Source organism: Pseudorca crassidens, chromosome 2, assembly GCF_039906515.1.
Source record: "Pseudorca crassidens isolate mPseCra1 chromosome 2, mPseCra1.hap1, whole genome shotgun sequence".
In the NCBI taxonomy this organism is placed as follows: domain Eukaryota; kingdom Metazoa; phylum Chordata; class Mammalia; order Artiodactyla; family Delphinidae; genus Pseudorca; species Pseudorca crassidens.
In genome coordinates, this window is record NC_090297.1 from 110,825,324 (window position 1) to 110,842,776 (window position 17,453).

General features: G+C 40.0%; 1 protein-coding gene across 3 annotated transcripts in view; it reads right to left on the reverse strand.

The window, feature by feature from the left end:
* The window catches only part of GATAD2B (GATA zinc finger domain containing 2B), an 82,539-nt gene that overhangs the window by 38,362 nt on the left and 26,724 nt on the right, over positions 1 to 17,453 (reverse strand). The window contains exon 2 of one of the 3 annotated variants that reach the window (XM_067727879.1): positions 14,928 to 14,969. The exons of the other annotated variants lie outside the window; for them this stretch is intronic. The gene's annotated coding sequence lies outside the window, so the exon portion shown is untranslated. The remainder of the gene's footprint in view (positions 1 to 14,927; positions 14,970 to 17,453) is intronic. 3 annotated transcript variants of the gene reach the window in all.

Genomic DNA, 17,453 nt, shown 5'->3' on the forward strand with positions numbered 1-17,453 from the left:
TTTCTCATTAAAAGGAGGTTTCGATAACAGGTAACCAAGAGAGACCACCCTTATCTCTGTATAAGACAAAAAGACACAGGACAGATCATACCCTTAAATGTTTATTATATTACAATATATCTAGCAATATTATCAACCATAGGTTAGAAATAAACCTGACACAACTATAGAAGACACTGGCAGATTACTACAAATATCACTAAAGCTGTTACAAAACATCAAGCCTACAAAGAAGGAAGCTGGGATCCAAAGAAATCACATTTCACTTTTATCAACTTTCTGTTAGTCAAGACTTACTTCTACAAATTAAAGGTGCAAAACTTACATGTATGACACAGAACTTGTCTTAAGCCATTCTTAGGTAGAATATTACGGGTCCCACTTAAATTGATCTACACTGAAAACAAAGGCACATTAACCCTTTCACCCAAATCCTGATTTATTTTTCTGACATAGTATGCATTTGGTTATTGTCTTCCTTCTTCCTCTACTAACTTATAAACACTATGGAGTGAAGGATTTGTCTACTTTGTTCACTGCTATATCCCCAGTTCTGAGATAAGTTCCTGGCACTTAAAAAAAAAATCACTCAATGATTACCTGTTAAGTGAATAACTGAGCCCTTCATTTGCATGCTACTTTGGTAGTGGACAATGGAGCAAATGAGACTGAGCAAATGCTACACAATTTTAACTTCAACAGCAGAGCTGATTCATTTCTGCTATTTCAGGATTATTCAGCCTTCTTACTAGATGGAGACTTTTGATGATTATTCTCTATGTAAACATCTTCCCATTTCTAAAGCAAGAAGCCTCAACCCCCATACAATATCCCCACGCTATTCTAGGTGGTCAGCTAAGTTTTGGCTCCCCATTTTTCATTTGGGTTTGTAGGTCAAGGAGGCAAGGGGATATACCATGCAACTGCCACCCCCTGGGGTCACATTAGAGAAAATTATGTATCAGATACACATATATGGGTAATTAACACCAAGGCACCAAGAGCCCCTAAAATGATTTCTGTGACTAAGATTTAGAGTGGGAAAATAACAACACAGAGCATCAACAGAGAAGGACCTTAAGACCCTTACAGCAGGAGAGAACAGCTTCTCAGCTGGCTTCTTGCTGAATCAATTTATCATATAAATCTGATAAGCCTTCTTGCAGTACAATACCTTCCACTATTACTTACTACCTGGCCCCCTCCACTCTGCCCTCCTAACCAAGTTACTCTGTCCCAATCTTCCAAAAGACAGTTTCACTTCTATATATACATATACTACTCTCCTAGACTTTCCCCTGCCACACTTCTAAGTAAATTTCTGTTCTTTACCTGACAAAACATATTGCCTAGTTAATTAGTCCTATCCAAGTCCAATGTCTTGATACTGTTGCTCACTGCCCATCAAAATTAATCCCCCCGTCCTTCCATAGTAATGGAAATACTGGCTACCTAGCTGTTCAGCTCACTACATTTCCTAGCCTCCCTTGGTGATTGTTAGGCTAAATTCTTGCCTTGCCGATGAAATAAAGAGGAAGTGATGTGTGCTGCTTTCAGCCCAAGAACTATAAAAAGTAGGCAAACTCTTTCATGCTTTTTCCCCTTCCTGCTGGCTGCAACACAGTTTCAAGCCTGCAGACAAGGACAGTACCCTAGAAGTTGATCCCCGATAGTGGTATCAGCATCTCTTGGGAATTTGTTGGATATACAAACTCTCGAGCCCCATTCCAAACCCATGAATCAGAAATTCTGGGGAAAGAGACTAGGGACCGTGTTTTATGTTTTAACAAGCATTCCAGGTGACTCTGATGCATGCTAAAGTATAAGAACCATTGTTCTAGGGATCAGCAGGAAAATTAGTATAAAAGAACCTGAGTTCCTGAATTACCACACAAAACAACAGAGCATCAAGAACCAATCACCTTGGGCAATTACATGAAAGAAATACTTTCTATCTTGTTTGCGCCCTTGAGTTTTTGGATCTTTGTTGCAGCTCTTAGGCATGCTCTCCCAGTTCTCAAAACTTTTGGTCTCAGGATCCCTTTAAGAGGACATTCCTAAAAATTAAGACTCCAAAGAGATTTTTTGCTTGTAGTCTACAGCTATCAATAGTCACTGTATTAGAAATTAAAACAGAATTTTAAAAATATTAGTTCATTAGGACTTCCCTGGTGGTGCAGTGGTTAAGAATCCCTGCCAATGCAGGGGACATGGGTTCAAGCCCTGGTCCAGGAAGATCTCCCACGCCGCGGAGCAACTAATCCCGCGCGCCACAACTACTGAAGCTCACGCGCCTAGAGCCTGTGCTCCACAAGAGAAGCCACCGCAATGAGAAGCCCGTGCACTGCAAGAAGAGTAGCCCCCACTTGCTGCAACTAGAGAAAGCCCGTGTGCAGCAACGAAGACCCAATGCAGACCAAAAAAAAATTTTAAAAACAAAAAAGAAAGCTGGATTCCCATAACTGCTGCTGCATTCAATCTGCTGTGATGTTGTTTTAGTTGAAGTATATATATATATATATATATGGAGGAAAAAAAACTTTTTTAGTATTTATTACTTATTTGTCTGCATCAGGTCTTAGCTGAGACACGCGGGATCTTTGCTGCTGCAATGTGGGATCTTTAATTGCAGCATGAGAACTTCTTAGTTGCGGCATGTGGGATCTAGTTCCCCGACCAGGGATCAAACCCAGGCCCCCTGCATTGGGAGTGTGCAGTCTTAGCCACTGGACCACCAGGGAAGTCCCCCCAAAAATCTGGTCTTAAACAGATGAGTAGTTAGAAAAAGAAGGGCATTTTTTAAAAATTTAAAATCTTTAATGAACTCATTATTTAAAGAAACTTTTTCAGCTTTGAAATGATTTTAAACTTACAGAAAGTTGCAACAATAGTTCAGAGAAGCCCTACATACTCTTCATCCTGTTCTCCCTAATTTTAACATCTTTTTAAAAAATTATTTTTAAAATTGAAGTATTTTAAAATTAAATTTTAACTGAAGTATAGTTGTAGTTGACATCTTACATAACCACAGTACAACATTACTGAAACAAAGAAATGAATATTGGTTTTTCTAAAATTTCTGTTTATTTTTGGCTCTGTTGGGTCCTCGTTGCTGTGCACTGGCTTTCTCTAGTTGCAGCAAGCAGGGGCTACTCTTGTTGCAGTGCGCAGGCTTCTCACTGCGGTGGCTTCTCTTGTTGCAGAGCACGGGCTCTAGGCGCGTGGGCTTCAGTAGTTGTGGCGCACAGGCTTGGTAGTTGTGGTTCATGGGCTCTAGAGTGCAGGCTCAGTAGTTGTGGCACATGGGCTTAGCTGCTCCACAGCATGTGGGATCTTCCTGGACCAGGGATCGAACTCGTGTCCCCTGCATTGGCAGGTGGATTCCCAACCACTGTGGCACCAGAGAAGTCCCCTGAATTGCTGATACAATACTATTAGCTATTCTACAGGCCTTATGCACATTTCACTAGTTTTCCTACTAATATCCTTTTCAGACCCAGGATACAATCCACAATCTCACATAGTATTTAGTTGTCATGTCTCTTTGGTCTCCTTTAACATGTGGCAGTTTAATTTAGTCTTTCTTACCTTCACATTTTTGAAGAGTACTGGCCAGTTCTTTTGTGAAATATATCTCAATTTGGGTTTGCCTGATGTTTTCACATGATTAGACTGAGCCTATGTATTTTTGGCAATGTCACAAAAGTGATGTTGTGGCCTTCTCAGTGTATCATGTCAGGAAGTACATAATGTCAATATGTTGAACTATGGGTGATGTTAACTCTAATCACTTGACTGAGGTGGTGTCTGCCAGGTTTCTCCATTGAAAAATTATTATGGGGAAATACTGGAAGGTTATGCTAAATCCCATTTTGCATCAAACTTCCACCCACTAATTTTAACATCTATAGATAATTTTTCTTTGTTTTTAATATTTATTTATTTTTTAGCTGTGTTGGGTCTTAGCTGTGGCACAAAGGCTCTTTCGTTGAAGTGCGGGCTCTTCCCTTCATTGTGGTGCATGGCCTTCTCTCTAATTGTGGTGTGCAGACTTAGTTGCCCCTCGGTATGTGGGATCTTAGTTCCCTGACCAGGGATCGAACGGGCACCCCCTGCATTGCAAGACAGATTCTCAACCACTGGACCACCAGGGAAGTCCTTACAGGTAATTCTTGCCTGCAGCAATTATTACTGTAGCATTTGCCTAATGTTTCCATCATTCTTATATATTTTGAATTTTACTGGAACAAACAGCTGTCCCCTCTTCCCCATTTACTTTTCAAGTATTTATTTATAGCAGTATGGACTTGTGGATATTTATTTTATCCCATGGGTTATATAGTTCCTTACTATCATTACTTATTTTATTCTTCAAACTGTCCCAGACTTGGTCATTGGAAGCTCCTTCAAGTTGACTCTCCATCTTTTTTTTTTTTTAGCATTTCATTACTTTCTGGTTACACATGATATTTCAGATTCATGTGAGTTTTTTCTCTGCCCTAGTCATTTCTCCAAGGAGCTCTGGTTCCTTTTACTGGATACTGGCACCTAGAAACCAAGAACTGGTGTCATATGTGCTTGCTGCGCTATGGTGGTGTCCTCTCAGAACAAGAAATATATGTATGTGCGTACAAACACATGTCCATGTCTATATCTGTATATGTGTATGTGTGCAAAAACATGTATACAGATTAAAACTCGTGAGTTCATACTGATACCAGAGAAAGGTATTCTAATACTCTTTTCAATTGGTCAGAATTGTGGACACCTTCATCTTTGATATACTCAAAGCTCAACACACGTGGGCAAAGGACTTGAATAGATATTTATCCAAAAAATATACTAATGGCCAAAAAGCACACGAAAAGATGCTCAACATCATTAGTCATTAGAGAAATACAAACCAAAACCACAATGAGATACCAATTCATACCTCCCAGGATGACTATAATCAAAAAGACAGAAAATAAGTGTTGGTGAGAATATGGAGAAAGCGTAATTCTAGTATACTGCTGGCAGGAATGTAAAGTGGGACATCTGCTTTGGAAAATGGTCTGGTAGTTCCTCAGAAAGTTAGAATTATCAAAAACATAGAATCATCATATGGCCCAGGAATTCCATTCATAGGTAAATAACTAAAAGAATGGAAAACAGGTATTCAGGACTTCCCTGGTGGTGTAGTGGTTAAGAATCTGCCTGCCAATGCAGGGGACACAGGTTCGATCCCTGGTCCGGGAAGATCTCACATGACACAGAGCAACTAAGCCCATGCACCACCAACTACTGAGCCTGCACTCTAGAGCCTGCGAGCCACAACTATTGAGCCCACACGCCACAACTACTGAAGCCCATGCGCCAAGAGCCCATGCTCCACAACAAGAGAAGCCACCGCAGTGAGAAGCCCACACACCACAACGAACAGTAGCGTCCCCGTCCTCCACTCACCGCAACTAGAGAAAGCCTGCGGGCAGCAACGAAGACCCAACGCAGCCAAAAATAAACAAACAAAAAATAAATTTAAAAAAAAACAGGTATTCAAACAAAAACCTGTACAAAATGTTCGCAGCAGTACTACTTACAATAGCAAAAAAGGTGGAAACCACCCCCAATGTTCACATGAATGTGAACTGATGAATGGATAAGCAAAATGTGGTATATATTATTCAGGCACAAAAATGAATGAAGTACTGATACATTATACAACATGGATGAACCTCAAAAACATGCTAAGTGAAAGAACACAGACAAAAAAAGTCACATACTGGATGGTTCCATTTATATGAAATATCCAAAATAGATAAATCCATGGAGACAGAAAGGAGACTAGTGGTTGCAAGGCGCTGGGAAATGGAGAAATGGGAAGCAACTGCTTACTGGGCACAGGTTTCCTTTTGGGGTAATGAAAATGTTCTGAAATTTGATTTAGGTAGTGGTTGCAGAACACTGTGAATGTACTAAATGCCACAGAATTATACAACTTAAAATAGTTAATTCTGTTACGTGAATTTTACGTCAATTAAAAAAAAAAAACCACAGTCGTTTCTAAAGGTTAGTTGCAAGGTGAAATTTGAAACCTTATCAATAAACTTCATACTGTTACTTTAAAATCCATTGTTTATCTTATACTCTGAATGGCTCTTTTACCCAAGCATGATTTTTTTACATCATGCATTGATCATCTGGAAAATTCTGGTCCACTAGGTCATGTAGATTTCAAATGCTGACACAGTTCATTATAAAATATGTATTTTAAAAAATCACATTTGTCAATACTACCACTAATCTCATCAGAAAAGTATTGATATTTAAGTCCTGGAAGCTGTCAAACTCATGGTTTAATTTTTATTCGAATTTTATCACTGGGCACAAATATAGTCAGTTGCTTTCCCTGAAAAATTTTAAGAATATGTCTGCCAAATACCCAAATCTAAAGATCATAGTTCACTGATTATTCTTTTTTTTTTTTTAAATTTTGTGGACTGCACCGTGCGGCATGTGGGATCTTAGTTCCCCGACCAGGGATCAAACCCGTGCCCCCTGCATTGGGAGCACAGTCTTAACCACTGGACCACCAGGGAAGTCCCTAATTATTCTTTCACCAAGTAACAAGTAAAATCAATGTTCTATGAAGAAAGCAGCTAGGTAGCTTGTAGCTTGATTACACTTTTCCTTGAGACAACCATTGTAGCTCAACATGTAGCAAAAGTGCTTTATAAGTCCTTCTCATTTTATCACACAAAATATTCAAAACCCATGTTCTGAAAGGCCAAGATTAAATAAAATTCATTTTTACTGCTTCATCAAGAACATTCTTAAGTGAAACTAGATTTTTTTTTTTTTTACCTGCAAGTTTAAACTGTATGGCAATGAAGAATACAATGACTACTAGTACAGTTTGGTGCCACCGCTTTGATTCATACCAAGGCATCAGAGCAGTTTTACTCCCCACTGTTTTTGGATCATCAGTGCAAATGCCAACACAGGGAAAAAGGCAAAATAATGCCTTTGTATTACTATGAAACAGCTTTCATCGCAAGACTCCCTGAAAGGGTCTCAGGGATCCACAAGAGTCCACAGATCACACTTCTATTTTTTTTGTGTTGGTTTCTGCTTTATAACAAAGTGAATCAGCTATACATATACATATATCCCCGAATCTCATCCCTCTTGCGTCTCCCTCCCTCCCTATCCCGCCCCTCTAGGTGGTCACAAAGCACCGAGCTGATCTCCCTGTGCTACTAGGCTGCTTCCCACTAGCTATCGATTTTACATTTAATAGTTGTATATATGTCCATGCCACTCTCTCACTTTGTCCCAGCTTACCCTTCCCCCTCCCCGTGTCCTCAAGTCCATTCTCTAGTAGGTCTGCGTCTTTATTCCCGTCCTGCCCCTAGGTTCTTCATAACTTTTTTTTTTTTTTTTAGATTCCATATATATGTGTTAGCATACGGTATTTGTTTTTCTCTTTCTGACTTACTTCACTCTGTATGACAGACTCTAGGTCCATCCACCTCACTACAAATAACTCAATTTGGTTTCTTTTTATGGCTGAGTAATATTCCATTGTATATATGTGCCACATCTTCTTTATCCATTCATCTGTCGATGGACACTTAGGTTGCTTCCATGTCATGGCTATTGTAAATAGAGCTGCAATGAACATTGTGGTATATGACTCTTTTTGAATTATGGTTTTCTCAGGGCATATGCCCACTAGTGGGATTGCTGGGTCATATGGTAGTTCTATTTGTAGTTTTTTAAGGAACCTCCATACTGTTCTCCACAGTGGCTGTATCAATCTACATTCCCACCAACAGTGCAAGAGGGTTCCCTTTTCTCCGCAACCTCTCCAGCATTTATTGTTTGTAGATTGTTTGATGATGGCCATTCTGACTGGTGTGAGGTGATACTTCACTGTAGTTTTGATTTGCATTTCTCTAATGATTAGTGATGTTGAGCATCCTTTCATGTGTTTGTTGGCAATCTGTATATCTTCTTTGGAGAAATGTCTATTTAGGTCTTTTGCCCATTTTTGGATTGGGTTGTTTGTTTTTTTGATATTGAGCTGCATGAGCTGCTTGTAAATTCTGGAGATTAATCCTTTGTCACTTGCTTTATTTGTAAATATTTTCTCCCATTCTGAGGGTTGTCTTTTCGTCTTGTTTATGGTTTCCTTTTCTGTGCAAAAGCTTTTAAGTTTCATTAGGTCCCATTTGTTTATTTTTGTTTTTATTTCCATTTCTCTAGAAGGTCGGTCAAAAAGGTAGATCACACTTCTAATACACTTGTTAGAGTAACCTACCAATTCATACTATTTTTCAGGTTTAATGCAAACTCCTTGGCAGCAAATCTCTCCTTTGTACCTCCCTTATTACCCACTACTATGAAATGCCCCAACAGACCATGTAAGCACTGTTATTGCCTAACCAATTCCAAATGGTACTTTCTTTCACCTAACTCGTATCAGCTACGTCAACGGACTTCTTCCCACTATTCCCCAGGCTAAAGAATCCCATTCCTAAAAGCCTGAAACGATTAATTCCTTCTGGTCCATTTAAATCTAGTCTATTTTAATTACTTCCCTTTTGATTTCCAGAACTTGCTTTCTGGTTCACTTTTCTTAAAAAAAAAAAAAGGACTCTTGATTTAGAACAGGAGTCTGCAAACTTTTTCTGTAAAGGGTCAGACAGTAAATATTTTAGACTTCGTGGGCTAACTTCTCAACTCTGCTGTTGTAAGCAAAAGGGTGTGGCTGTGTTCTAGTAAAACTTTATTTATAAAACCAGGCAGTAGCTGTAGTTTCTGACTCCTGATCTAGACTCTTCCGACATATATGTCAATCAACCCAGTGTAACTCAGAAGATGCCACAAGTTTAAAAAGGATATAGTTACAGACTGACTAAAGAAACTAATAGGAACACTGAAAACAGTATACACAAACCCAATAGATAGGAATATTAGTAACAGCTGCTAACACTCAATGAGGTCTTATTATTTGCTAAGCACTGTGCTAAAGTGCTTCACAATGCATTACTTCATTTAAGCCCTTTAAAGGAGGGCTTTAATAATTTAAATAATTCTCCTTTTACAGAAGAGAAAACAGAAACAGATAAGGTCTCATAGTTTGTAAGTAGCTAAGCCTGACTCAAACACAGGTCTTTCTTACTGCACGGCCCGTGTTCCTAATCATCAGACTATGCTGTCTATATTGTCGTTTTTAAAAAAATAATCCTTTTTTTAAAATAGATTTTATTTATTTATTTATTATTTATTTATTTATGGCTGTGTTGGGTCTTCATTGCCGGGCTTTCTCTAGTTGCAGCAAGCGGGGGCTGCTCTTCGTTGCGGTGTGTGGGCTTCTCATTGCGGTGGCTTCTCTTATTGCAGAGCACAGGCTCTAGGCGCGCAGGCTTCAGTATTTGTGGCTTGCGGGCTCTAGAGCGCAACCTCAGTAGTTATGATGCACGGGATTAGTTGCTCCGCAGCATGTGGGATCTTCCCGGACCACAGCTCGAACCCATGTCCCCTGCGTTGGCTGGAGGATTCTTAACCACTGCGCCACCACGGAAGCCCCCTATTTTTAGTTTTTTAATCCAAACTGCTAAGGCAGTAATTCTAAATAAAAACAGACTGTCACTGTTTCAACAGTCTCTTCTATTTCATTGAGTTTACTGCACAAACCTTGGCTCACATCCTTGAATGGAAGAGCCTAGGTGACCTCGCCTTAGATGACACACCGTTCTGTTTAATACACAATAAGGATCATAAAGGCTCCTATGCTTAAATGAGACAAGTTAGGATGTGCTGCCTAAAAAGCTCATGAATAGGAGGTAAGCAGCCCTCTCCTACTATCACCTTATAAAAAATCAGCACAAATATATTATTATACTAATATATTTTATAATAATATATATTATAAAGAATTATAATAAATCAGCAGAAAAGTTCTGATATATATCAAAGGAAAGCTGCCAGACATTATTTAAAATATTAGAATGGGGAGATCAGCTCGGTGCTTTGTGACCACCTAGAGGGGTAGGATAGGGAAGGTGGGAGGGAGAAGAAAGAGGGAGGAGATATGGGGATATATGTATATATATAGCTGATTCACTTTGTTATAAAGCAGAAACTAACACACCATTGTAAAGCAATTACACTCCAATAAAGATGCTAAAAAAATATATAAAACATTAGAATGAAGGAGACAGAGGTGGTTAAAGGGCATATTTTTCACACATCCTTCAAAACTACTCTTCAGTCACTCCTAAACAGTAACTAGGGCCTATGGGAATTAAGGAAAAAAAAAAAAATCTGTCCATTGATAGAATGTGCTAACTTATGCCTCACTGATTTTAACTACCTAACCGTAGATTATCCTTACTAATCTGCTTCCAGGTACAAAGAGAAAAGTTAAAAGTAAAAGACTGCAAAAGACTTCTGGAACCTATCAGTCGAATAAGCAAGCATCCTATAGATAGAATTAAAACATAACAATACTATACATATGCACCTGCAAAATGGCTGGTTCCCATGGAGGACATTACAAATAATATTCAGTTGGCCAAAAAGTGCCTTCAGTTTTAAAGTGAAAATAAAAGACACATTTTTCATTTTCACCGAGAACTTTACTGAACAACGTATTCACCCTTTTGTTCCACTACCTTCTGCCATTTTTCAGGCAACTTCATAATTCTATCTTCCCAAAACTTTTTTTTTCAATTTTTGGCTGCATTGGGTCTTCGTTGCTGTGCGTGGGCTTTCTCTAGTTGCGGCGTGCGGGGGCTACTCTTCTGTGTGGTGCGTGGGTTTCTCATTTCGGTGGCTTCTCTTTTTGCAGAGCACGGGCTCTAGGCACGGGCTTCAGTAGTTGTGGCTTGTGGGCTCAGTAGTTGTGGCTCGCAGGCTCAGTAGTTGTGGCGCATGGGCTTACTTGCTCTGAGACATGTGAGATCTTCCTGGACCAGGAATCGAACCTGTGTCCCCTGCATTGGCAGGCAGATTCTTAACCACTGCACCACCAACGAAGTCCCTCAAAACTTTTCATCTTTTTGAGCAAAGAACTGTTCCAGGTGCCTTTTACAGTCTTCCAGGGAACTGAATTTTTTTCCATTAAGAGAATTTTGTAGGGACTTCCCTGGTGGCACAGTGGTTGAGAATCCGTCTGCCAATGCAGGGGACACGGGTTCGAGCCCTGGTCCGGGAAGATCCCACATGCCGCAGAGCAACTAAGCCCATGCACCACAACTACTGAGCCTGCACTCTAGAGCCCGCGAGCCACAACTACTGAGGCTGCGTGCCACAACTACTGAAGCCCGCATGCCTAGAGCCTGTGCTCTGCAACAAGAGAAGCCACCACAACGAGAAGCCTGTGCACCACAATGAAGAGTAGCCCCCGCTCGCCGCAACTAGAGAAAGCCCACGCAGCAACGAAGACCTAATGCAGCCAAAAATAAATAAATCAATAAATAAATTTAAAAAAAAAAAAGAGAGAGAATTTTGTAAAGACCAAAATAAATGGAAATCCAAAGGTGCAATGTCTGGTAAATACAGTGGATGAATCCGAACTTCCCAGCCAAGCTGTAACAGTTTTTGCCTGGTCATCAAAGAAACATGTGGTCTTGCATTATCTGTTGACTAATTCCGGACACTTTTTGTCGAGTCCTGCTTTCAGTTTGTCTAACTGGGAGCAGTACTTGTTGAAATTAATCGCTGGGTTTTCCGGAAGGAGCTCATAATAGAGGACTCCCTTCCAATCCCACCATATACACACCATCACCTTCTTTGGATGAAGACCAGCCTTTGGTGTGGTTGGTGGTGGTTCCTTTCACTTGCCCCACGATCTCTTCTGTTCCACATTCTTGTACAGTATCCACTTTTCATCGCCCATCACAATTTGTTTTAAAAATGGAACATTTTCATTACGTTTAAGTAGAGAATCGCATGTGGAAATACGGTCAAGAAAGTTTTTTTTCACTTAACTTATGTGGAACCCAAACACCAAAGCAATTAACATAACCAAGCTGGTGCAAATGACTTTCAACGCTTGATTTGGATATTTTGAGTATGTCGGCTATCTCCCGCGTGGTATAACGTTGATTGTTCTCAATTAATATCTCGATTTGATCGCTATCAACTTCAACTGGTCTATCCGACTGTGGAGCATCGTCCAGCGATAAGTCTCCAGTACGAAACTTTGCAAACCATTTTTGACACATTCGATCAGTCACAGCACCTCTCCATACACTGCACAAATCTATTTTTGCATTTCAGTTGCATTTTTACCTTTCTTGAAATAATAAAGCATAATATACTAAAAATGTTGCTTTTTTCTTCAATTTTCAACATTAAAATGGCTACACAAAAATTCACCAATTTTGATGTCTTTTTTTAAATTCACGTTGATATGACAGCTGTCACATACAATCTAACAAAACTGTTTTGAATGAAGTTGAAGACAACTAAGTGCTACTAGAGCCATCTTACGGAAAAAACTGAGCGAACCTTTTGGCCAACCCAATAGTATAAGAGGATAATATCAACTCAAAAAGGTAATTATTACTTCCAAGAACTAGGGAATCACACAACTTGGAATGAATCTTTATCTAGCCTTTAGGTTTGAGCTAGGCTGGTCTCTGTTGCTGTTTTGTCTTTAGTATTCAACTGACAGGGGAAAAAAATCTCCCTTAATCAAAATGGACATTTGGAAGAGTGAGATCCAGCTACTTGTGGTGGGGAAATAACTGGGGGCAGCCTAGGGAATAAGCAGGCCAGCCACTCTTCTAAGTCCCAACCAGCAACCCTTAAAGTACAACTTCATATGCACCTCCTCACACTTGTATCAACACTCACATATCAAAGAGAAAAATATACACAGTATATTCAAAGATTGTTGTTTGTGAAAACATGGCAAGAACACAAATTCACGGGCCATAACATAAAGAGTCAAAAAGACTGAATTAAGGGACTTCCTCTTGACTGCAGCATGACAAACCTTATTATAGGATAAACTAGTTCAAAAGTTCTCTCTTACTCTAAACTCTCCCTACCCACTTACTGCACATCAGCATCATTACTCCAAATAGACAGGAGCAAAAATAAACTTACATAAAATGACTGTTAACAGTATGACCTTCTTTTATTCACTAACACACTTTATTTTACATTTCCACTTAACGCAAGAGCTGTTTCATATATACGTTAACACACCTAAGAAGCACATAAAGAGAAATTAAGAAACTAGGAAAAAAGGCACCATGGTAAATTAGTGGTAAATTGAAATACAATTTCTAAATGAGCTCTTAACGACCAATTAAAGATACAATCACTCCAACTGAATCCCAAAATCGTAACACTTGCAATGTCTGGAAGCTTAGATCTTTCATTTTTCCTTCCTTTCACATGCTGTTTGACCTTCCCTTTGAACAATCCTAACTCTGCAGCAGATGGCAGGGGGAGACTACTGCATTTCTGTAATACACGAAATAAAACAAAAACAAGAAATAAAGAGAAAAGAGGGAGAGGACTCAAAGGAATAGCTAATAGATAGTATTTGCTCTATTACCTGGCCTTTTGCTTCTCCTTAAGAGCACCTCCCCCAGGACTTCCCTGGTGGTGCAGTGGTGAAGAATCCACCTGCCAATGCAGGGGACACAGGTTCGATCCCTGGTCTGGGAAGATCCCACATGCCGCGAAGCAACTAAGCCCGTGCGCCACAACTACTCAGCCTGTGCTCTAGAGCCTGCGAGCCACAACTACTGAAGCCCACGGGCCTAGAGCCCGTGCTCCGCAACTAGAGAAGCCACTGCAATGAGAAGCCCGCGCACCGCAACAAAGAGTAGCCCCCACTTGCTGCAACCAGAGAAAGCCCATGTGCAGCAATGAAGACCCAACGCAACCAAAAATAAATAAATAAGTTTCTAAAAGAAAAAAAAAAAAAGAGCACCTCCCCACCTCACCCCGTACCCTTGGCAATCCTGAATGATTAGAAACAGTCTGGAAAAAAAGAAAAAAGTATCTAACAAATTATAGCTGTTAAATTCAGGAGGCATTTCTCTTCTAGTCACCCCTCTTCCTCAAGCACACACACCTCCGAATCGGGGCAGGAAGAAGAGACTCAGAAGAAACTGCTTCACCTCCCAGAAGAGTTATTACTACACTTCACTAGGAACAAGGTCACTACCACCTGGACAGAGAAGCCCTGTCTCATTTTGCCACAACAGAAATATGTGTTTTTTTGTTTTGTTTTTTTTAAATAAAGACAGGAAGGAAAAAAGTGTGTGTATGTATATACATCAAAAGGGTATTTTTCTTGCCCTCCCCCTGTTCCTTGTCCATCAGCACAAGTAAGCAGAGATGACGCAGACTTCCTTATATAATAGCCTGTGATTTCCTAGACTGCAGGCTTTTCCCTTTGTGTTCTGTACACACTTACACATGCGAGTGCGCGCACATTCTCATTGCTTTGCAGCCCCTGGCACGATGCCAGCACTCAGTCAGCTGGTTGACTCCATTCACAGAGCAGCATCGGAGCTGACACGGGAAGGGGGGGTGGGTAGTGAGGATAAGGGGGAGCTAGAACCATCACTGCTACAGACAAAAGAAATTTAAAAAAAGAAAAAGAAGACCTTAGCATAACATTCCTCTCACAGCTTCAGCTCGAAGAAAACTAGAATCCAGAGACCATTATAGCAAAAGGATGAAGTAGAAGGGTTGAGGATCCAAACCAAAAGGAGCTTTGTATGAGAAACAATTATCCTGCAACAAATTTTTAAAAGCAACAGTACTTATTACTTCAACCCCATCAGAAACCTCAGCGTATCACCTTCTACACATAGTGAGGAAAAGGCTGTGAAGAACTGAGTTTCTGCTTTTAGAAAAAGGGGAAATGGGCGGGGGGTGGAGCGGGCAAGACAGTTAAATGTACTTACAGGTATACATTTTTCTGCTCCCTCCTTTAGCTGCCAGGAAAGCTGGAGACAAGAAAGGGGAGGAAACAGAAAAAGGAGGAAAAAAAGGAATAAGAGATGGGTTTAGGTTTGTTTGTTTTGTTTTGTTTTTTGGGGGGGGGTTCCCTTTCTCTCTTCTATCGTAAGAGAAGCTCTTTCTATTGCACAGGGGAGGCCTCATACGTGCCAGCCCCCCTGGGAGACCTGCACAAACCCGGTCTCCAAGCGGGCACTGCCCTGCCAATCACATGGTGTACTGTTATATTAAACAAAAGAAACAGGGGGATGCTTACTTTTACCCATGATGCCTAGCGGGGGCAGGAGCGGGGTGGGGGGGATAAAAACCAGCTGTAGCCGGTTTATAACCTCAGGACATGGAATTATCTCTTAATTTTTAAAAGTCATTTGTGGTACAAAAGTCAGTCTCCCCACCCTAACTATCACCCCCATCATTCTGGACTAGTGCCAAACTTTGCCTTCATTCATGAGAGCCAGTTTCCTCTCAAATCATGATGCTTTAACTGTTTAGTTTCCAAAGCCAACATCCAAGACAGGAAATCACAGCATCAATACCAAACTCCAAATTACCAAAAAATGAAGACATATTGGCAACCAAGCTCCTTTTCTTTATCCCTTATTGCTAGTGCTAGGGAACAGACACTGATAAGAGACTAGATAAATTCACTAAAGATTTTTTTCCTGAAGCTGTCTCACAGGTAGTTAGCTCATTTAGCCCTATCAATTCACACCACTCAGGGCAGTTGAATCCACATCTAACAAAAATCATATAGCAAGGTTTCACAGCGAAGTAGTCATAACAGTACATGCAAACTATAAAAATGGCTTAAAAAAATGGCTTAGGCCCTTGTAATATATATTTTACAACAATTTCTCCTAATTAACATTTTTTTCGTTTTAGAACAAATGTCTCCAATCACTTTATAAGGAGTTTGTATTTCCCAAGAGTACTGATTAGGGGTCAGAAAGCGGTGGGAAAGAAATCCAAGACAACCAAAGAGGAGGTAAGGCCGTGTAACTGTTTTGGCGGTCTCCTAGCTGGAGGACCTTTACTCTAGGCTCTCTGCAAGAAAATAATCTTTATAAACAGTAACAGGGAATGATGGGGGCAGGGGAGAGATTTCCTTACTTTTCAATTGATACCTCTTATCAATATATCACCCAAATACCTGCCTCATTTGGGCCTCTGAAACTCAAATCATAACTGTACTTATTCCATCAGAATCTCTCACAAGGGACTTCCTTGGTGGTCCAGTGGGTAAGACTCCATGCTCCCAATGCAGGGGGCCCGGGTTCGATCCCTGGTCAGGGAACTAGATCCCACATGCATGCCACAACTAAGAAGTCCGCATGCCGCAACTAAAAAAAAAAAAAAAAAATCCCGCATGCCGCAACTAAGACAAATAAATAAACATGTTTAAAATGCCTTAAAAAAAAAGGATCTCCTACAAAACTCTTGTTTTGCCCAAATATTAAAGCTTCTAGAGTCTAGAGAAGAGAAAAATAATTGACACCCTACCCAAAGATACTAATTTGTAAATAAAAGTTTTCCTGAGCAATCTAATATTAACTTCAATTTTCAGAAAAGGAATACTGAGCTAAATCTGAAATAGGTAGTATTGATCACTGGCATAAGACATTCAATAATTTACAAACTACAAAGGAAAACCCTACATCTACATCTACACCAAGCTAAGCTTCAAGTGGTTGATGTTGTACCACCTCAGTCACAATAAGCTGTACTTAATAGGAGCCCATCAGAGGTCTCCAGATCTAGATACTATCATTCTAGGAGATAAAGGAAAACATGATGTCTGTGATAAATGCGGGAAAGAAAATAATCAATTTTTCTCTTAACACATTTCCACAAGAGACCAACTATGAATTTCAAACTGAAGTTCACTAGTTTCATGTTTAATCAGGGTAGGGAAGACTGTCCATCTTTTAACAATCATTCAGAGGTCATGCCCATTTAAATCCATACATTTGACTGCATTTAAACATTGGTCAGCCCGTGTGCCACAACTAGAGAGCCCGCGTGCTGCAACGAAAGATCCTGCATGCTGCAGTGAAGACCCTGTATGCCGCCACAACTAAGACCTGACGCAGCCAAATAAATATTAAAATAAATAAATTTTTTAAAAAACACTGGTTATCAGTGTTTAAGATAACATAAAAGGCTTAGATACAGTTAAGCTGTCGGGAGTGATTACCTTTAGCAAAGAGTTAATTCTCCAACAGTGTACAGGCTAAGACAGTATACTATGTTTACTACAATGCCTGCCTTTATATTAAACTGATTAGTAGTCCAGAGGTACCAGAGATGCTCTCAAACCAACAGGTATTTTTCCTCAGATCCTCAAAAATTAACAACTATCTGGTAGCCAGTGACCCTGCTCTTTTCAGCTAAATCATCATCATCCAAAACCAAAGGTATTTAATTGTGTAAACTGAAAACTTTAAATTTATAAATACTCCTTGGTAAATGTT